Source organism: Ammospiza caudacuta, chromosome 13 (assembly GCF_027887145.1).
Source record: "Ammospiza caudacuta isolate bAmmCau1 chromosome 13, bAmmCau1.pri, whole genome shotgun sequence".
Taxonomy (NCBI): Eukaryota; Metazoa; Chordata; class Aves; order Passeriformes; family Passerellidae; genus Ammospiza; species Ammospiza caudacuta.
The window spans coordinates 1,144,036-1,164,943 of record NC_080605.1 but is presented as its reverse complement, the minus strand read 5'-3'; positions in this window follow the sequence as shown (position 1 = coordinate 1,164,943).

Genomic DNA, 20,908 nt, shown 5'->3' with positions numbered 1-20,908 from the left:
CAAATATCCGTCCATTTGTGTTAGATTATTCGGAACCTTTGTTAGGCAGAGATTTAATGGCCCAGTGGGGTGTCACAATTGATATTCCAGACACTCCACAGCATTTTTGTGCAGCAGTCATTGAACAACAGCGCCCCACCCAAAAACTGAAATGGAAAACAGACAAACCAGTTGATGTAAAACAGTGGCCGCTCAGTAAACAAAAAATAAAGGTGCTTGAAGAACTAGTGGAAGAGCAACTAAAAAAGGGCCACATTGTGGAGACCATGTCCCCATGGAACTCTCCAGTGTTTGTCATCCAAAAACCTGACAAAAAGAGATGGCGACTTCTTCACGACCTCTGACAAATTAATAATGTAATTGAAGATATGGGTTCTCCCCAACCTGGTATGCCATCCCCAACAATGCTTCCCCAAGATTGGAAATTAGCTGTTATTGATATTAAAGATTGTTTTCTCCAAATCCCCTTGCACCCTGACGATGCACCGCATTTTGCATTCTCTGTACCTTCCATTAATTTAGAAGAGCCTATGAAAAGGTACCATTGGACTGTTCTTCCTCAGGGATTAAAGGTATCTCCAGCTATCTGCCAGTCGTATGTCTCTTCCCTGCTTTCCCCAGTACGTGCAGCCGCAGAGAAGGCCATCATCTATCATTATATAGATGATATCCTTGTGTGTGCCCCCAATGATGATTTACTCACACATGCACTTAACCTAACGATCGATGCATTGATTGTTGCAGGGTTTGAGCTCCAAGAAAAGAAAATTCAAAAGATGCCACCTTGGAAGTATTTGGGCTTAGAAATTGGAAATAGGACCATTGTTCCTCAAAAACTAGAAATCAATCCGAGGATCAAGACCCTTGCGGATGTCCAACGTTGTGTGGGTCCTTGAATTGGGTAAGACCATGGCTCAGTCTGACTAACGAAGACCTTGCCCCTCTTTTCAATTTATTGAAAGGGGGAGAGGACCCAGGTGCTCCTAGGTCTATTACCCCAGAGGCACGGAAAGCTCTAGAAAAGGTTCAGATTGCAATGTCCACAAGACAGGCCAACCGATGCCGGCCTGACCTGCCATTCAAATTTATCATCCTAGGTAAGTTGCCACACCTCCATGGAATTATTTTCCAGTGGGAGGAAAAACAAACACCTAAGGCAAAGGACACACCAAAAAAGGATTGGGACCAGAGGGACCCTCTCTTGATCATAGAATGGGTTTTCCTCAGTCACAAAAGGTCCAAGAGACTGACAAAGCCTCAGGAGCTGGTAGCGGAACTGATCCGGAAAGCAAGGACCCGGATCAGGGAGTTAACAGGATGTGATTTTAAGTGCATTCACATTCCAGTTGAGTTAAAATCAGGTCAAAATACTATGAAAATACTGGAACAATTGTTTCAAGAAAATGAAGTGTTGCAGTTTGCTCTGGATTCCTACTCAGGACAAATTTCGGTAGCACAGCCCGCTCACAAATTGTTCAAACAAGATGTTCAATTTACCTTAAAATTGAGAAGTGCTCTAAGTAGGAGATCTTTAAAAAAGGGCTCTAACTGTCTTCACAGATGCATCCGGGAGGTCCCACAAGTCCGTTATGACTTGGAAGGATCCTCAAACCCAGCAGTGGGAGACGGACGTTGCTGAGGTGGAAGGTTCACCTCAGGTTGCTGAATTGGCTGCGGCTGTTAGAGCCTTTGAAAGGTTATCAGAACTATTTAATCTGATTACAGACTCTGCATATGTGGCAGGAATAGTATCCAGGGCAGATCAAGCAATACTGCAAAATGTGTCTAACATTGCACTTTTCAAATTGCTCTCAAAACTGGTAAAGTTAGTCACTCACCGAGAGCAACCTTTTTATGTGATGCATGCCAGGTCACACACTGACTTGCCAGGGTTTATTGCTGAAGGCAACAGAAGGGCAGATGCTCTTGCTGCACCTGCAGTGATGGCCACTCTCCCAAATGTTTTTGAACAGGCAAAAATCAGCCACCAGCTTTTCCACCAAAATGCACCTGGCCTGGTTCGTCAGTTTAACATCACTTGAGAACAGGCCAAAGCGATTGTGGCCACATGCCCAAATTGCCAACAACATGCACTCCCTACAGTGAGTACGGGAGCAAACCCAAGGGGACTGAACAGTTGTGAACTGTGGCAAACAGATGTAACACACATACAGTCTTTTGGACGGCAGAAATATGGTCATGTTAGTGTAGATACCTTTTCTGGGGCGGTCTATGCTTCTGCCCACACAGGAGAATCATCTATCGATGCTATTAAGCACCTCTTACAGGCTTTTTCTTTCATGGGCATCCTCAAGGAGCTGAAAACTGATAATGGGCCTGCTTATAAATCCAAGGAATTCGGGAGCTTCCTGCAGCAATGGGGAGTAGAGCACAAAACTGGCATCCCCTACTCCCCTACTCAAGCCATTGTAGAAAGAACTCACCGTGATATTAAAAGGGTCCTGGACCAGCAACAACAGGTTCTGAAGGTGGAACCTCCCCACATCCGGTTATCCAGGGCGCTATTCACAATCAATTTTCTGAATTGTTCTTTTGACAGCCTGAACCCACCCACCCTACGCCACTTTGGGGGGAGCAATCATAGCTTAATGAAAGAAAAACCTCCAGTTTTAGTAAAGGACCCTGAGACTTGGAAAATGGTGGGACCCTACAAATTGGTTACTTGGGGACGTGGATACGCCTGTGTGTCCACCCCCTCTGGTTTAAGGTGGGTTCCTTCCAAATGGGTAAAGCCCTATGTTCCCAAGGTCTCAGAGAAATCTACAGAAGCACCCCAGGTTGCTCATGCTGCCTGGAGAAGAAAACGCTGGAGGAAATTCCATTTAAGCCTCCTATCTGGAATAGTTTATAATATATGTTTGTTTCAAGTTTTTGTACCAGTTTAGATCCCACTGTTCGTCTGTAGCCTCGAGATGCCATGAGACCGAGCCTGCTTCTCGTCCTACTCGTGATCATTCCACCTGCGATCTCCTGCATAGTGCCGCAGCCCAAGCCACATATGGACTACCTTGACAAAGGCTCTCGGACATCAACAGAGAAACTGACAACTGGTTGAATGGACTGTTCAAAGGCTGGGGACTCTCGGGCTGGTTGGGATCTATTCTGAAAACTGTGTTTTTGGTGCTGTTTATTTTAGTTATAGTTATTGTAGTTTTTAGCATTGTTTTTGGACTAATCAAATGCATGGTGCTCAAGTTAATTTCAAGCTCATCTCCCCCTCCTGAAGTCTACCATTTAGAAGCCCTCAGTGCTCCAATGGATGACCTGGAAACCTCAGTGGAAAACACTGACCCTCCTGTAGAGGAAGAACTGATTTACCAACCATGGTTTGGCAATTATTCTGCACCACAAACAAAGTCCTCTTCTTTTTAAACAAAACTAGGGGGAGATGTTGTGGTGTGCTGTAATGTCCCATTTTGGACTTCCAGGTCACTTCCCCACGTGTGCCTATACCTCTCTCCCTTCCCCCTTGCCCCCATGCTGAGTGAGTCCTGTCAATCAGGCTTAACATTCCAGCAAGGCGTTGTGTGGTTTGTCAAGTTCAAAGGATGCCCCTATGCCCAGAGGTCATTGGCCTATCTGGGTGTCATCTTCCCCTGAGACCCTGCCCCTCTCACCTGGTTGGTGGCTCACCTGTACCTCCCCTCCCCCTGTCCCTGAGCTTAAAAGGTGAATGAGACCATGCGGTCGGCATTCTGTTGGAGCAGTTGCTCACGTTCAGACCTCTGTAACCATGGAATAAACCTCTGGGCATTAAACCCTCCTGCAGAATCCATCCTTTTTCTCTTCACCATCACCTGAAGCTATTCCTCCTGAGGTAAACGGGGTTCCTAACAAGCCTGGACTTGTTCAGTGCCCAGCTGCAACCACCAGCAAGCCAAGGTATCTCTGGGGTGATACACCGCAGTTGCTGCCTTTGGCCCAGCAGCGAGGGTCAGACTGGCCCAGGCACAATCTAACTGGTAATATTGGGAACCTTATTCCAATACTCAAGAAAGACTATTTTGATTGGGTGATGCAACAATCGAAAGACTTGTTAATTGCGTTGTTATCTTTTCCAGGAACTTGCACAATCCATTTTCCACAGCATAGAGTACTGCGATCACAAATATGTTACAGAGTGAAACCAAGAATAAGTGAAGAACCTTTGGACAGGATCACAGTGTTCAGTGATGGCTCAGGGAAGACACACAAGACGGTGATCACATGGAGAAACTCAACGACAGGGGATTGGGATTCAGATGTAAAGACGGTTCAGGGCTTTCCACAAATCATGGAGTTGGTGGCTGTTGTCCGAGCATTTCAGTTGTTCGAACAACCTCTCAATCTGGTCACAGACTCCGCATATGTTGCGGGTGTGGTCAAACGATTGGAAGGTTCGCTCTTGAAAGAAGTCAGTAATGAGGTTTTATATCTGGTGAGCTTGAAAACGTTGCTAGAGAGCAGGGAAAGAGAATATTTTATCACGCACATTAGAGCGCACACAACACTTCCGGGGTTTTTAGCGGAAGCGAATGCTCGTGCAGACAGGTTGACAATGCCTATTTCGCAAACACTTTTGGACATTTTTGAGCAGGCAAGATTGAGTCATGCGTTCATCAGAATGCACAAGCACTGATGGAATCCTTTCGCCTCACAAAGAGTCAGACAAGGGAGATCATTAGTGCTTGTCCAGACTGTCAGCTTGTGCAGCCACCTTCTTCTACAGGAGCAGTCAATCCACGGGGACTGCAAAGTCTTCAGGTTTGGCAAGCTGATGTCACAAAGTATCCATCATTTGGGAGGCTCAAAAATGTTCATGTTTCAGTAGATACATTCTCAGGTGCAGTCTTTGCTTCAGCACAAGCAGGGGAAACAGCAGACCATGCTTGTAGACATTTTCTGCAAGCATTTGCATCATTAGGTGTGCCTCAGGAAATAAAAACAGACAATGGTGCAACATATACAGGCAGGGTGCTTGACAAATTCCTGAAAAGATGGGGTGTCAAACATACATTTGGTATTCCACATTCACCCACAGGTCAAGCAATCATTGAAGGAACACATCACAGCCTGAAATCCCTTCTGGACAGACAGAGAAGGTGTGAGCCAGAGGCAACACCTCACATGAAATTAAATAAGGCATTGTATGTGTTGAATTTCTTTAATAGTTCATCCTCAGAAACTAATCCACCAATCGTGAGGCATTTTTTAAACAGCACACAGGCAAAGCTAAGGGAAAATCCTTTAGTTTTGATCAGAAACCCAGAGACGGGACAAATAGACGGCCCTTTCAAACTAATCACTTGGGGCAAGGGTTTCGCTTGTGTTTCTACAGATCGAGGTCTGAAGTGGGTTTCAGCGCAACATGTGAAGCCGTTTCGAACACGAGAGCAGGAGAACGCTGATCTGAGAAACAAAGAGTTGAGTACTCAGACAGAAATCGAGGCTCAGGCTGCATAAGACGACTCAGAAGAGAAATAAAAAGAACTAAAGACTTTGGGGATTTTTCCTTTGGGATCTTGAGTGAAAATATGACAGTGATTTCGCACGAGAGTGAAGTCATGATCTTCACAATGCTCATGTGCATCATTCTTTCATTCATTGCAATGAGCAATGGGGCAAGTTTACCCATTGATCAACCAAAACAAAATGTGTGGGAGGCTTTAGCTCTAGCAGCGAATTTGGATAGTATTTGTCTGACACATTCGAGGCCAGGGAGACCATTTTCAGCATGCATGGTTGGATTGCCAGTGGACAAATGGCAGATTCCAGCGCACCCTGCAGTTAACATCTTGCAGGTCATTAAAGATCCTGTGAAAGACTGGTGTGCTTGGACACATCTTCTTCCTGTGGCTTCTACAGAACCTCAGGAATTGGAGATTTTTGGGTCCATGACAATGGAACTCTGCATGCAGTTTGAAACTCCGAATGTCACAAAGACAAACAAAACTATTGATGTAACTCCCAATCATGAATTCTATAAAAACACATCAGCTTGGTGTAAATATACAGAAAAAAACTGCCAAAGGATCGATCCCAAGTCCCAGTGCAATTGCCACAGGATTTGTTTTTAATTTGTGGGGACAGAATTTGGCACGGCGTTCCTGCTAATGCCAGGGGAGGTCCATGCAGTATTGGGAAAATTTCAATGTTGTCACTAGATTTGAAATTGCCAAGGGAGAAAAAACACAAAGAAAAAAGATCATTACAACATTATGCGGCAGATTGCAATGACAAAATATATACTTGGGACAAGGCAAGGAGAATTGCTACAGCAATCTTCTCACCCCAAACAGCATCAGGGGTGGCCTTGACTCAACTCGACCGCATGGGTTGTTGGTTGAGCAAACATGCTCAATCCGTGTCTGTCGCATTGAGTGACATGTTAAAAAACATCAGTAGCGTAAGACAGGCGACTCTTCAAAACAGAGCGGCGATCGATTATCTATTGCTCACTCATGGACATGGGTGTGAAGAATTCGAGGGGATGTGCTGCATGAATCTCTCAGACCATTCAAGGTCAATTCATGAAAGTATTCAAAAAATAAAAGCATAAATAAACTTGGCAAGATCACAGGGTCTTGGATTGATGATCTGGCAGGATTTTTTGATCTCTCTCCTGTATGGAGAGGAATTTTAAAGATAGCATTCTATGTCTTAATAATTCTCTTAGTCCTCATGCTTGTTATGCCGTGCGTCTTTTTATGTATAAGGCATGTTATGAATCAGGTAGCGAAAGAAGTGCTTTTAGTGCAAACAAAAGGGGGAGATGTGGGAACTCCACACATCATTCCTGATGTCCAGAGTTGCTGAGACAACCCTTGGGGGGCTCGGAAGTCCTGGAACGTTGCCAGAAGTGCTTAGTGGCTAGACTTTGATCCTGCGCGGGATGCGGCACCTGTATGAGGATGAGAGGATCACATGGGGATAAATGGTGAAGGGATAGATTAATTATAGAGTGAAAACAGGTTTTAGAATCTCAGTACACGGGGGTTCTAGGAGACAAGATGGAGGAATTAGGGCGTGTCCTGTCCTCCTTCTTCTTCTTGTCATCCATATTTTTTGGTGATGGTGGTACTTTGAGATTGGTTCTTACTGAACTTGCACTTGTCAATAAGAGTGAAAGGTATTGGGAGGAAAAGGTAAATATCTTACACGTAGTTTTTGGTATAAAAATAAGCGTCCGCCCCGAGGGAGGTCAGTGTGCCCATGGCTGACTTGCTGTGCGGACCTCTTTCGGGCCAGGAGACAACACTGTAGATAAGAATTATTAAACAACACTGAAGAACTGAAAAACCTGAAGACTCCTTTCGTCCTTTCGAGCGCAGATTGCCTCAAGGCCATCCAGAGCCTTACCAGGCCATTTTAACAGCCAAGACAGGTCACCCTCCTGCACACAGAGATTCTCTACACTCCCCTCCAAACCCCCTCTTTCCCCTTCCGTGTCCCCAACCACTCCTAGGTCCCCAATTCTTCCTGTGTCCCCCTGCAGGGGTCCCGCTCTCGGGCATGTCCCTGTCAGTGCAGCCCCCTGGGGGACAGGTGACACTCAGCGACTGCCTGGTGCTGAATATCACGGTGGAAACGTGGACAGGTCCCCTGGCCTTCTCCTGGCACTGGGAGGACTCAGGGGCACTGCTGGGCACTGCCCCCCCCTGGAGCTGCCCCACATTCGGGCCAATGACAGCGGCCATCACTGGCACTGAGTCAGCAATGGGGACAGCGTGGCCAAGAATGACCCCCTGAATGTCACCATCCTGGGTGAGTGGGACCCTCGGGCTGGGGGCGACCCCACCCTCGGCACCCCCATCCCACCTTGCCCGGCACCACCCCTGTCTCTGTCCCCGCAGTGCCCGTGGCCAATGCCACCATCACCCCCGGTCCCCTGTCACACCAGGTGCATGCAGGTGACCCCTGTCCTGGGGTGAGGTTATGATGCTTGCATCCCAATTCATCTGTTCTATGCCTTTAAGACTGTCTCTGAGGGAATGAGGTTTTTCAGACTCTGCTTTCCTCCTTCTCCTATGAATCAGTTGCATCACGAGTGAAGGATGTTCAGTTTCCCCTCAATGTTAAAGAAGCCGTCTTTCTGGTATTTAATCTGGTAACCTTCCTCTATACAGCCTGCTGCTTCTCTAGAATGAGGGCTGAGATTTCTAGACGGGCTGATGAGACCCCTGACTCAGGAGTAAACACCCGTGTGGAAAATCCTAAGTGGTGTGAGAAAAGGGAGGATATGGGCCAAATCCTGAAGGAATTCTCTGACCCTATAGTCTGAGATTTTCCCCATGAACAAATTCAAAACCCACCTGAGGTGGGGAACTATTGGAAAGAGAAGTACCAGGATGAGCCTAAGGAGAGGAAGGTCATTGCAGTGAGCTGGGCCCTGGCATACGCTTATCGCACACTGCTGGATACTGTCAGACAGCAGACAGAGGCAGGGGGGCAGGGAGATAAATCAACAATATCCTGGTGACTCAGGCTGCAGCCAACAGCCCAGGACAACCCCGTAACCCTGCACTGCTGGGTGCGGGTGGGCTCAGCCCCTGTCACCTTCACCTGGCTGCACAATGGGCAAGAGGTGGCCCGGGGTCCCCTGCTGGATCTTGGGGCTGTTGATGTGGGACATTCGGGCACCTATCAGTGCGTGGCCACCAACCAGCTGGGACAGGACGGACACCACGTGTTCCGGGCACTGAGCCCTGAGCTGGCCCTGGAGGTGACACCTGGCTCACCCTCGGTCACAGGTGGGGTCACATGGGGTCGCCAGATAGTGCTGGTCCCATGGGCTAATGGGTGATCCTGATGTGTCCCCCTCTGTTTCTTGCAGTGGATGCAGGGGTCAGTGGGGCCATTTTTTTCCTGCTCCTGTTCGTGGGTGTCATTTTGGCCTGGTAAAAGTGTCACACTCAGGGAAGGTGGCAATGAGGGGATGGAGGTCCCAGTGCGCTGTAGAGGCCCCCAAAGTTAGGGAGCGATAGGGCAGCACCCCCAGCCCCAGAATTGTGACCTTGTGTGGGGGTCCTGTAGGGTTTGGGGTGGTGCTGGAGGGACATGCAGGGGTATTGGGGATTCTTTCAGGGGTGCTGGGGGTGTCTGGGAGTCAACAGCAACAACAACAAGGTTCAGTGTCCCAATAGTCACACAAAGAGAGATTTCCAGGGAAAGACAACAAAAAGGAACAAACCATAAACACACCTCCAAGCACATTTCGTCCACAAGAGGAACCTGGCAGGGCCCTGGACCTTCCTTGCTCTGATGGCCACAGCAGCCTTCAGGAGGCTCTGGATCCTCTTGTCCCCTGTCCCAAACCCCTCCTCTGCCCTGTTCCTCACAAGATGATGTCACAAAGGCCCTGAGGATTTTCCAGAGCCTCCCCCTTTTGCCAGGGCAGTTGGGTTCAAGTCATGGTACATGGTGGGGTGTCCGAGACAGGAAAAAGTTTCATGTCTGAAGACATTTTGAAACACCTGTGTGTGGCAGGGGTGGGTCAGGCCTTGCTTTTGGTGAGACAGGGCTCCATCTGTCCTTCAGTCTGTCAGCTGTGGCACACTGCGGACAGCTTGATGCTCTGCCAAAGCCAGCTCCAGAGTGGTCGGGTGACCAGAAGTGCCAGCTGGGGAGAGGGCCCTTGGTGGCCCAACTGGCTTAAAAGGCAGAGCATGAGGTGGCCAAGTCCCTGATCCTGTCTCTTCTTGGGGTGTCTGTCGCATCCACGCTGAAACCCAGGAAGTGGCAACTCATTTAAATGAGAAACATGTGCCAAGGAAATTAGGAACCTTCCTGGAATAAGAAGACCCATCTCTAAACCTCTTTTTTAATTTCAAAATATGGGGATACCAGGCAAAAGTGTAGGAAAAGGAATACCAGCTCTTCACAGGGAAATGTATAAACGAGAACAGAACAAACAACACAAACCCAGAACTTTCCCTCCTGCTCAGGGCTGTTGGTTTTTGCGGCAGTTATAACCGCAGCCAGCAGGGAGCACTGCAGGGAGCAGTCCCGGCCAGCAGGGGGCGCCCCGGTCCAGCTCCATCCCCTCAGGGGCCATGGCGGCCTCGGAAAGGAGGGAGGGGGGGAAATCGCTCCTTTTGCGAACTCACGGGCACCAACTGGTGCCGGCACCACCACCAGCAGCGGGCAGAAGCCGCCAAGGCAGCAGATTGGATCCCAGTGCCCACTGGCAGTGTAGCAGTGTCCTGGGGCCAGGCACACGCCCTGCACAACAGCCATGGCCGCTCTCCATGATTCTGAATGGAAGGAAGGCAGCGCCTGATCTCAGGCTCATCTCGGGTCCACAGCATCACCTCTGGTGGCTTTACACCACAATTCCTGCAATCCCTCAGCCTTTCACTAAGGTGAGGAGGGCAGGGATTGAGCAGCTTTGGGAAAGCCTGGAATCCAGAAAGGGTCACTCCCCACAGCCCCACCACAGCTGCAGCCGGAGACACAGCTCCATATTTTCACACTTTTCCCTCTTTTCTGGCAGCCACGGCCAAAAGCCAAACATTCTTCCCAGGCCATTCTAAAGGGCTGCAGGTTTGAAAGAGGATGGAGAGGGGACCCGGTCAGGTTGTTGTGCAGATTGTTGCAGAATATGCAAGGTTTTTGGGGCTATCTCAGACCCTTGATGCAAGGGACAAAATGATCAATTGCTGCATTTCCTGACTGGTTCTCACACAGCTGCCCCTGCAGGTGGTGATTTCCAGCCAGCTCTGCTCTGAAAACCATCAAAGGCCCTCACAGAGACACTGCTTGGGCTCCCTTTGGGTTTGAGGCTTCTTGCAGTGCTGAGCAAACCAAAGCAAGGCCTTTTTCCACCCACAGAATTCTCACCTCTGCAGCAGCTCTAAAGCTACCAGAATTAAAGCCAAGGGGGCAGGGGGGACCCTCAGGTGCTGGCTGCCACCTGGGGCTGGGCAGAGCAGGGCTGGGCAATGGCCATCCCTGTGCAGTGGGGCTGGGCCATGGCTGGGCCCCACCCTTGGATGGCCACCACAACAACATCAGCCACTCCACAATACTTTTCACTATCTGAACAACATCCCAATATTTAATCAACAGTATAATCAATAATGTAATATCTATTCATATAATATCCAGTAAAAGTCAACTTCCATTAACCTTTATCTGTCAATATATACCAGTAAAGAACTGTTATTCCTGTTCCCACATCTTTACCTAAAAGCCCTGTAATTGCAAAATTATAATCGTTCAGAGAGAAAGGGGTCGTATTTTCCATTCCAAGGGAGGTTCCCACCTTGTTCAGCTCCCTTGACAAAGCTGAACAAAGAAACACCATTTCTTCCAGTTTAACCAAAGAGCTGCATTTTTGTCACAGGAGCAGGGAACCAGGTCCTGTGCCCCCTTGGAACTGGGACGGGCACCAGTAAGCCACTTTAGTGGGAGCACTGGGAGGGGGATTGCAGAGCCACTAAGCACATGAGGGTTAAGAGGAACAAATCTGATTTGGATTTATGTCTCAACATATGCTACACATGACGTGAAAAATGACTCTGTGGGCTGTACATGTGCTGGGAACCCTGTCCCTCGCAAGGCTTCACACAACAGAGAATCAGGGGAGAGAAAGCTTCAGTGATCGCGCTGTGAGTGATCCCCACTGGCTGGTGGGACAGATGCCCGAGGCAAAATATCTATGAAAAAATGCCCGGGAAATCAGGCTGTGGGAGGAGACTCTGCAAATAAAAGCAGATAAGTATGACAAAACAGGAGTGTTTTGCTTTGGGTTTCTTGGAGGGATCAGGGTCTTGTTCGGCAGGTCAGCTTGGCCCTCCTCTCCTGTGGGATTCGCATTCTCTTAACCTGGGAGAAGCAGTGAGAGAAGCAAAGAATGATCCAAAAAATTGTTATCTCATTTTCTGCTCCTGTTTTTTTCAGAAGTGGAATGCATTTTGGATCATTGTTTACCTGAAGGGAATTGGGAATTGGATTCTGGTATGAGTGTTTTGATTCACTGACCAGTTGAATCCAGGTGTGTGTGTGTGTGTGGGGACTGTTGGCTGACAGTCATGAGATTGTGTGCTGTGGAGTGCAGTTGAGTGCTTGGCAGATTCAGTTTAGATGTAATGTAATATATTATGGAATAATATAGTATAATAAAGTAATTAATTAGCCTTCTGATAGGATGGAGTCAGATGCATCATTCCTCCCAGATGTCAGGAAAACTATCACTGGTACTCGCCCCCCTCACATTTTCCTCCAGGTGGTCCTTCTTCCCTGTCTGCGTCTGTTCTTCCCCTCTTCGCTACTTCTCCAAGGCAGCTCATTCCTGCTCATCCTGGACATTCCTTCATTGCTCCCCAATGGAGCGGATGCTGCCTGCACCCACCCGCCGCCTCTGCCGTGTTTCCCGTGCTGCCCACAGCACCGAGCCTGCTGCACCTGCCCACCGCAGCCCCGGCCCACGGCAGCCAGCCCAGAGCCACCAGTGCTGCAGCACCAGCCCGCAGCCAGCCCGCAGCAGCCAGCCTGCAGCCATCGCTCGCCCATGCCAGAGACACGCAGGTGCCGTCCTTGGAAATCACGCCCAGCCACTCACAAAAGCCATGTGGGCTCGCCCTGGCTTGCAGCACACACACTCCATCTGCCCAGCTGATGCTCACATTGCGCCCGGGCTCCTTGTGGTAATGCTGTCCCTGTCTTCTGTTTCTCTCTCTATCCTTTTCCCTTTCTACTCCCTTCTATCCCCCTTTGGTACGAACGCTTATCCTCCTTTATCAGTAAACAGTTCTCAGATATAATATTGCCAATTGTGAGCTTCATTTTCATCTGAGAAACCTTTTGGCAAGAATCCTCCCCGACTCCCCCTTTTACAGCGGGATGGGACAGGGGTACTGGGAGGGGGAATGGGGAGCACAGGGTGCCCTGTGTAGCCTTCCCCTGGCCCATAAGCACCTCCCTTGGAAGGATGGGCAATCACAGGAGCCATGGAGGGAGCACCCCCAGAGTCACCCAGTGCCTCCCGCTTCCCAGAGCATCACAACTTTTGGTGTAGATTGTCATAGATGTCACTGGGTTCCCATGGTTGCCTTTGCAGCTCCATGTACATCGCCTGAGGATCCTCCACTGGGGGTGCCAGGGGGTCTGGGGGGGGCCCTGTGGGAATAAGGGGCTGTGTAGAAGGGGATGGGAGGTGCTGGGCATTTGGGTAAAAGGTGTATCATGGCTGGAGGCTGCACTCACCCTTCCTGGTGCTTCCTGGCATCTGCAAAGGAAAACTGGAGGGGTGACTTTGGAGACCCAGGGGCCCCCATCCACCCTTGGCAGTGCTGAACCACCACCAGGCACACAATTCTCCCCAGGCTCCCTGCAGTATCCCTGATGCCCCGCCAGTATCCCTGACCCACCCCACTTGCACCAACACCCTGAGCCCCTAGAGCCCCGAGCCTGGCATGGAGGGGGACCCCTGATAGAACCCAAAACATCCCTGCAGGACCCTCCAACAGCTCCCAGGGCTCTGAGCAATGGTCACTGGGGGCTGAGCCCTGCCCAAGGGGCAGGGTGCTGTGGGTGCTGCCCTATGGCCCCCCCATCTCTGGGGTCCTTCCAACCTCTCTCCATGACCCCTGTCCCCCCATTGTCACCCACCCACACAGTGCCACCTGTGCCAGGCCACAATGACAGCCATGGGCAGGAGCAGGAACAAAAGGGCCCCACTGACCATTGCAGCCACTGCAACAAACAGAGTGGGGCACATCAGGATCACCCATCACTCCAAGGGTCCTGCACTCCCTGGTGACCACATATTATCTCACCTGTGACACAGGGTATGCGTGCTGTCACCTCCAGGGCCAGCTCTCGGCTGAGTGCCTGGAACACGCTGTGTCCATCCAGCTGATTGGTGACCATGCACTGGTAGGGGCCTGAATCTCTCACATCGACAGCCCTGAGCTCCAGAAGGGTACCCTGGGCCACCTCCTGCCCATTGTGCAGCCATGTGAAGGTGACAGGGGCTGAGCCCACGTGCATCGAGCAGTGCAGGGTCACAGGGTCACCAGCACGCACTTGATATGACAGGGGACTGAGGGTGATGGTGGCATTTGCCACGGGCACTGTGGGTACACAGACAGGGCTGGCGCCTTGGCGAGGTGGATGGGGGTGCATGGGTGGGCTCACTCCCAGTCTAAGGGTCCTGCTCACAAAAGACACTGACATTCAGGGGGACACTCTCAGCCGTGCTGTCCCCACACTGGCAGTGGCTGCTGCCATTGTCCCCTGTGTGGTGCAGCTCCAGGCGGGGCCAGTGCCAAGCTGTGCGCCCGAGCCCTCCCGGGTACCAGGAAATGGACAGGTGACCTCTCCCTGTGGCCACCGTGCAGCTCAGCACAAGGCTGCACTGACAGAGACACCCTCAAGGGCAGAACCCCTGAGGGAGGGGGTGACACCAGGGGACATTGAGGGACTTGGGGGAAGGTCAGGGAGGGGCAGGGAGATCCCGGTGAGGGAGACGAGAAGAGGTGCAGAGCTGCGGGGGGGGGGGGGGGGGGGGGGGCTTGGATAGGTACCCCAAGGAAGGATGGGGGGTGTAGTGAAGGGACTCATAGAGATGGAGATGGGAGGACCCCAGTGCAGGTATGGAGACCCAGAGAGGGTATGGTGGGACTTGGGGACTGTGGGGAAACAGCAGGAAGGGGTGGGGTTGACTCAGAGATGGGTGAAGGGACCCAGTGAGGGATGGGGGGACGGGGGCAGTAATGGAGGTACCCAGGCAGGGCACCCGAGCATGCTGTGAGGGCTCCCCGTGCCCATCCCCACACTCACTGCGCACCGTGACGCGGAGCCAGGCGCTGCTCTTCCACACGGTCCCCCCCTCAGAGTGCACCTGGCAGCTGTAATTCCCTAAGTGGGAGACCCCCACGGTGGGCACCAGCAGCTGCGGGGACCCCTGCAGGCCCCCCAGCACCTGCCTGTCCCGGAAGAACAGGTGCAGGAGGGGGCTCGGGGCCACAGGAGGCTGGGAGTGCTGAGGCAGCTGAGAGTCAGGGGGGCCCCATTGGTGGTCAAAGAGTGAACTTCCAGCACCGGCGCCGTAAAAAGCTCTGTAAAGGAGAGGGGAGGGAGATTTGTGAGCCTGAGTCACTAGGGAGGGGCTGTGGGAGGGTTGGAGTGACAGCTGTGGAGTGCTCACCATGCACTGTCACTGTCACTGATTCCAACTTCTCCCATCCCCGTGATACCGTGGATTTCACCCAGCCCCTGCAGCTGTAGCGGCCACTGTGTTGCAGCTGCAGAGGGGACAGGGACAGCTCAGTCCCATCGCGGAGCTCCTGCAGTTTCTTCTCCTCATGGTAGAAGGACACTGAGCTGACCGGGTTGTCCTGCGAGCGCCGGCAGTGCAGTGTCACCGTGTCCCCCTCCAGCAGCGCCTGTGCCGGCACCTGCAGCACCAATGGGGCTGCGGGACACGGGGGTCCTGTAACACCTGGCGAGTCCCCATAGTAGGGGACAGGCTCTGGTCACACAGGAGGTGACTCATGGAGCGGAGCCCACCCAGAACCCCAGGTCACTGCTTCCTTCCCCTTCATCCCCTTCCCCTTCATCGTCTCTCTCCTGCAGCAGAAGGAAGAGGCCGTTTGTGCTGAGTGTCACATGGGAGGAGGGCTCTGCCCTGGGGGGAGGCAAATACAGGGGGCTCCTGTCCTGGAGGGATCCTGTCCCAGGGGGGACACATGCTGGACAAGGGGCTTCTGTCCTGGGGGATGGCAGCTCTTGGTGTTTCCAGACTTCTCCATTCTTGCTCCTCCCCTGCTGGATCTGAGCCAGCGAGAGCAGCTGGGGAATGGAGCCCTGGTCAGGAAGGAGCTCCCAAACTCCTGCTCCTTGAAGCCAGTGGCCATCCAAGGGTGGGGCCCAGCCATGGCCCAGCCCCACTGCACAGGGATGGCCATTGCCCAGCCCTGCTCTGGCCAGCCCCAAGGGGCAGCCAGCACCTGAGGGTCCCTCCCTGCCCCCTTGGCTTTGATTCTGGCAGCTTTAGAGCTGCTGCAGAGGTGAGAATTCTGTGGGGAAAAAGGCCTGGCTGTGGTTAGCCCAGCTCTGCAAAAAGCACAAAGCCCAAAGGGAGCCTAAGCAGTGGCTCTGTGTGGGTCTTTGATGGTTTTCAGAGCAGGGCTGACTGGAAACCCCCCTGCAGAGGCATTGAGGGGGAGCCAGTCCAGAAATGCAGCAATTGATCACTTTGTCCCTCTCACCAAATATTGTAAATACCTATATTACTGGAATTTTACAAATGTTAAAATGGAATTTATATATGTAATGTTAAAGTAACTTTGTTACAAAGATGTAGTTTTTATGTCTGTTGTTAATTAAGCTTTGTGAAATAGCTGATATAAGGATGCTTGTGTTAAAATGCCTGCTTGGATGGGATAACATCCGATGAACACAGGATGGGAACACAGGATGCTACAGATATGCCAACTATCAGCACTCACCGCCTGAAGACAGTGTGGACCAAGGCCCAGAAATGAAGATGATTATAAGAATGGCTAAAAGCAGAACCAAGTAATAATGCTCTAAAAAGACAGATCCAAGTAGGAGCCCAGCTAAACAATTCTTGGAATGTAAATTAGCTTGGGGAAAAAGTTTTCTATGCATAAGTGTCTATGAATATGCAACAGGCTGATGTAAGGGAAAAGGTATCTAAGAGGTATCCCCGAAGAGAACAGTGTGCTCTTGGCTGAGTGCCAAGATGCACGCACCCATAACAACCTTTGCTCTATAACAACCTTGTCTCCTATTGTCCTTTATTAAACTTCTAAAATTTCCACAGGAGAGAGAACGTGATTTTCGCATGCTGCAAAGATGAGAATTCAGTGGGGGAAAAAGGCCTGCCTGTGGTTTGCTCAGCCCTGCAAGAAGCACAAAACGCAAAAGGAGCCCAAGCAGTGTCACTGAGAGGGCCTTTGATGGTTTCCAGAGCAGGGCTGGCTGGAAACTGCCCCTAAAAAGGCAGCTGTGGGGGAACCAGTCCAGAAATGCAGCAACTGATCACTTTATCTTTCTAGGCAAGGGACTGGGAGAGACCCGAAAATCCTGCAAAGACAACAATCATCTGCTCAACAATCTGACCAGGACCCTCCTTCTCCTTCCTGTCTCAAACCTGCAGCCCTTTAGAACATCCCAGAAAGTATTTTTGGGTTCTGGCTCAGTTGTGAGACAAGAGAGAGAAGGATGGAAATGTTGAGCAGGGGATTTACCCTGTGGCCATGGTGGGCAGGGACCCTGTCTCGATTCCAGGTGGCCCCAGTGCTGCTCCATCCCTGCCCTCCTCACCTGCACAGGGAATAGACAGGGCTCTGCCCCACATCTGCTGCACACCTTCCAGGGTACCCCTCCACTTCCCGGAGCTGTGGGGGCCTTACCCTGGCAACGCTCAGTCCTGACACATCGCGACAGTGGCTTTGGGCACGCTGCCACAGTCAGTTTGGACACTCCGTGACCGTCCTGGCACTCGCAGTGCGATGGCAGCTGGGCCCCTTCCTGGTGCTCCGGGACCACCATTGCGGTCCCTCCTTTCCTCAGACCCCACTGCAGGGTCTCTGCTCCCCCCTGTCCCGGGGTCTCCCCTCCGCTGTTTAGCTCCCTCCGTGCTCGGGGCTCCCCAGTGGGGTCCCAGTCCCTCCATCCCGGCCCCTCCCACCCGCTGTCCCCCTGCCCCTCCGGCCACGCCCCCCGACAGCCCCGGGGCCGGCACCGGCAGAGGCTGCCGAGCTCCTGCAGGATGAGACGTTCCTGGGGCAGCGCTGGCTGAGCGGGGCCCGGCTCCCTCACGCCGTCCTTGCCCACAGCACTCGGGCTCCAGCAGTCCCAGGCTGCTCCTTCAGGACATGCGGACCGCTCCTGGAGCGCTGCCCTTTGTCGGGAATGAGCCCAGGAGCACCCAAATCACCACGGGACCTCGTTTGAGGCTGTGCCCAAGCCCTGAGGGGTTTGGGAGCCCGATGGATGTCACTGCTCTCTCTCAAAATCTGGGGGGAGCAAGAATGGCAAGTGGTGTCCCACCATGGCTCGGCCCCCGTGGGCCTCACCTGAGCACCCTGCAGAATTCCTGGAACTCCCGCTCCACCTGCACGGCCAGGTGCTGCTCCTGTGGACCACCTCATCCAGCCGCTCCCGCCTCAGCCACAAAATCCCAAAATCCCTGGGAGAGGCAGCAGAGCCGTGTGTTTGTGCACAGGGATGCTTTAGGAACACAGCGGACCTTCAGGAATCCCAACAATAATTACAACACCTCCTGAAGGGTCTGCAGCGTCTGGAGCAGAACAGGGGCATTGGCCCAAACAGCTCCAATTTAGCCCCGTTTTGCCCTCCCAAGGCACAGCTCCCAGCCCTGGCTATCTCTGTGCTCCAGCTGCAGCTGCAGAGCCCTCAGGGCTGTGCCTCTGCTCTCCTCCTCCTCCCCTGCAGCAGTTGTGTCAGAACCAGCAGTGGCCCGGGAAGAGCAGGAAATCCAAATGTGCTCTGCAGCCACCTGAGGAGCTCTGGTGGAGTCAGCACCGAGCACAAGCTTTCCTCAGCATCCCAGGGAAATTCAACATTCCCAGAGCTGCTGTGCCCAGGCTAAAGGAGGAAAAGGGAATGGAAGGCTGTAAAGCGACCACAAGTGATGTTTCGGATCCGAGACATGTCAGGTGCTGCCTTCCTTCCCTCCGGGATCATAGACAGTGGTTGCGGTTTTTGTGCAGGGCGTGTGTCTGGCCCCAGGACACTGCTACGCTGCAGCGGGCACTGGGATCCAACCTGCTGCCTTGGCGGCTTCTGCCCGCTGCCGGTGGTGGTGCTGGGAGCGATTGGTGGCCGTGAGTTTGCCGTCCGAGGCTGCCATGGCCCCTGAGGGGATGGAGCTGGACCGGGGCGCCCCCTGCTGGCCGGGACTGCTCCCTGCAGCGCCCCCTGCTGGTAGTGGTTATAAATGCCACAAAAACCAACAGCACTGAGCGGGACGGAAAGTTCTGGGTTTGTGTTGTTTGTTCCATTCTGATTTATAAATTTCTCAGTAAAGAGATGTTATTCCTTTTCCTACACTTTTGCCTGGAAGCCCCACCATTTCTCAAATTTAAAAAATTTTAGAGATGGGTGTTCTTTCTATTCCAGGAACTTTCCCTCTTTCCTTGGAAGATATTTCTCATTTAAATGAGTTGTCAAATCCTGGGTTCCAGTGTGAAGGGGGCAGACACCCCAAGAGCAGACACAGAAAGGAACTTGGTCGCCTTATGCTCCCTCTTTTAAGCCAGTTGGGCCACCAAGGGCCCTGTCCCCAGATGGCACTTCTAGTCACCTTGATAGTGGAACCCTGGAAAAATTAAAGATAGAATCTAAAAATGTTAGGCTTTTTGCTTTCCCAGATCAACTGCACCTGCGTAAGCAGTATGATAAATTATATAATTGTTAGATGTGATGATTGTTTAGTAATTAAATGTAATTATTATATAACCATAAGAAGAATAGTGAGAAACTATGTTGGAAATTCAGAGAGAAGCTAAATTTATGTATACAATAGAACAATATAATTTAAATAATTAACATGAAAGTTATGTAACGATAGAGTATAAAACATGATCATTTCAGATGTATAGTCAGAGTCATATTTGGGTTGAATATACCCCGATTCCCAGAGCTCTTAATAAAAAGCACCACATATAATCCCCTGTGATGATGTGTTTTTGAACGCTAACATTTTGGCAACCCAGATGGGTCCCTAGTGAGTGCTGCTGAGCAAGTTCGCGACTTGATCACGCACCAGCCGGCCCCGAGGGATTCTCGGGGAGCCCATCGGCCGCAACCGCTTCTGCCGCTCACAAACGTCCTCAGGAGAAAGGTAAGGTGCTTTTTACTTTGGTTTTGGGTGCCTGCCAATAAGATGCAGCGAAAGCTACGCTTGGTTAGGCTAAAGGAATTCCTGTTGGTGTAAGCCTAGGCGCCATTCCGTAAGACAATCGTGAAAGTGTTGTGGGTTTGACATTTGTGATATTTTTGAAATGGAGAAACCTAAAGAAATTTTGGGCAGTAACACCCCTATCCTGCATAATTCTCCTTTGGGGTCCTTAGTAGCACATTGGAAACAAGGTAACTTTAGAGAAGAATTAGTAAAACTAAGTTGATTGATTATTGTAATTCATGGTGGCCAGAATATGCCTTAGAGAACGGTGAAAAATGGTCAAAATACGGTACTCTGCAATATAACACTATTTCGCAGGTAATGTCGTTTTGTAAACAAGAAAGAAAATGAGATGAAGTCCCATATGTTGATCTGTTTTTCTACTTATGGAGAAAGCCAGAATGGCAAGATGAATGTAGATTATTGGTAGTTAAAACATCTGCAAAGTGTGGGGTTTGTGAAGAACGTTGTTTAGAACACTTGGCGTTAAAAGAAATCTTGAGTAGAGAAAATTATACAGATATTGATTTACAAGTAGCTCTAATAGGAACAAGAGAACCTAACCCTATCCCACCTGTTTCATCTGTCCCTATCCCACTACCTGCTCCTCACCCACCTACCCCTGAACCTGTCTCGTCTAGTACACCTTTCCCTCTTTATCCTCCTCTCCCATCATCACCCGATCCCCCTTCCTCGGAAGATGAGAAAAACCTAACTGTGATAGAAAAGAGAAAGAGATATGCGAGTGAAAAAGATAGCAATGGTAATGATCAGTGACCCCAATAGCCCATAGAACCCGGGGTCGGGCAAAGCTTGCTCCAGTTGTGCATAGAGATGGCATAAAGAAACAAAAACAGACTGTGATTGCCCCCTTGCGACAAGGTGTTGGAGTAGAAAGGCCAGTATTTTTAAAAGTGCCTTTTTTTCCCGGCAGACTCAGTAATTTGGAAACAGTCAGACGGAACTTATAGAGAAAATCCTGATAAAGTGGCACGCGTAGTAAAAATA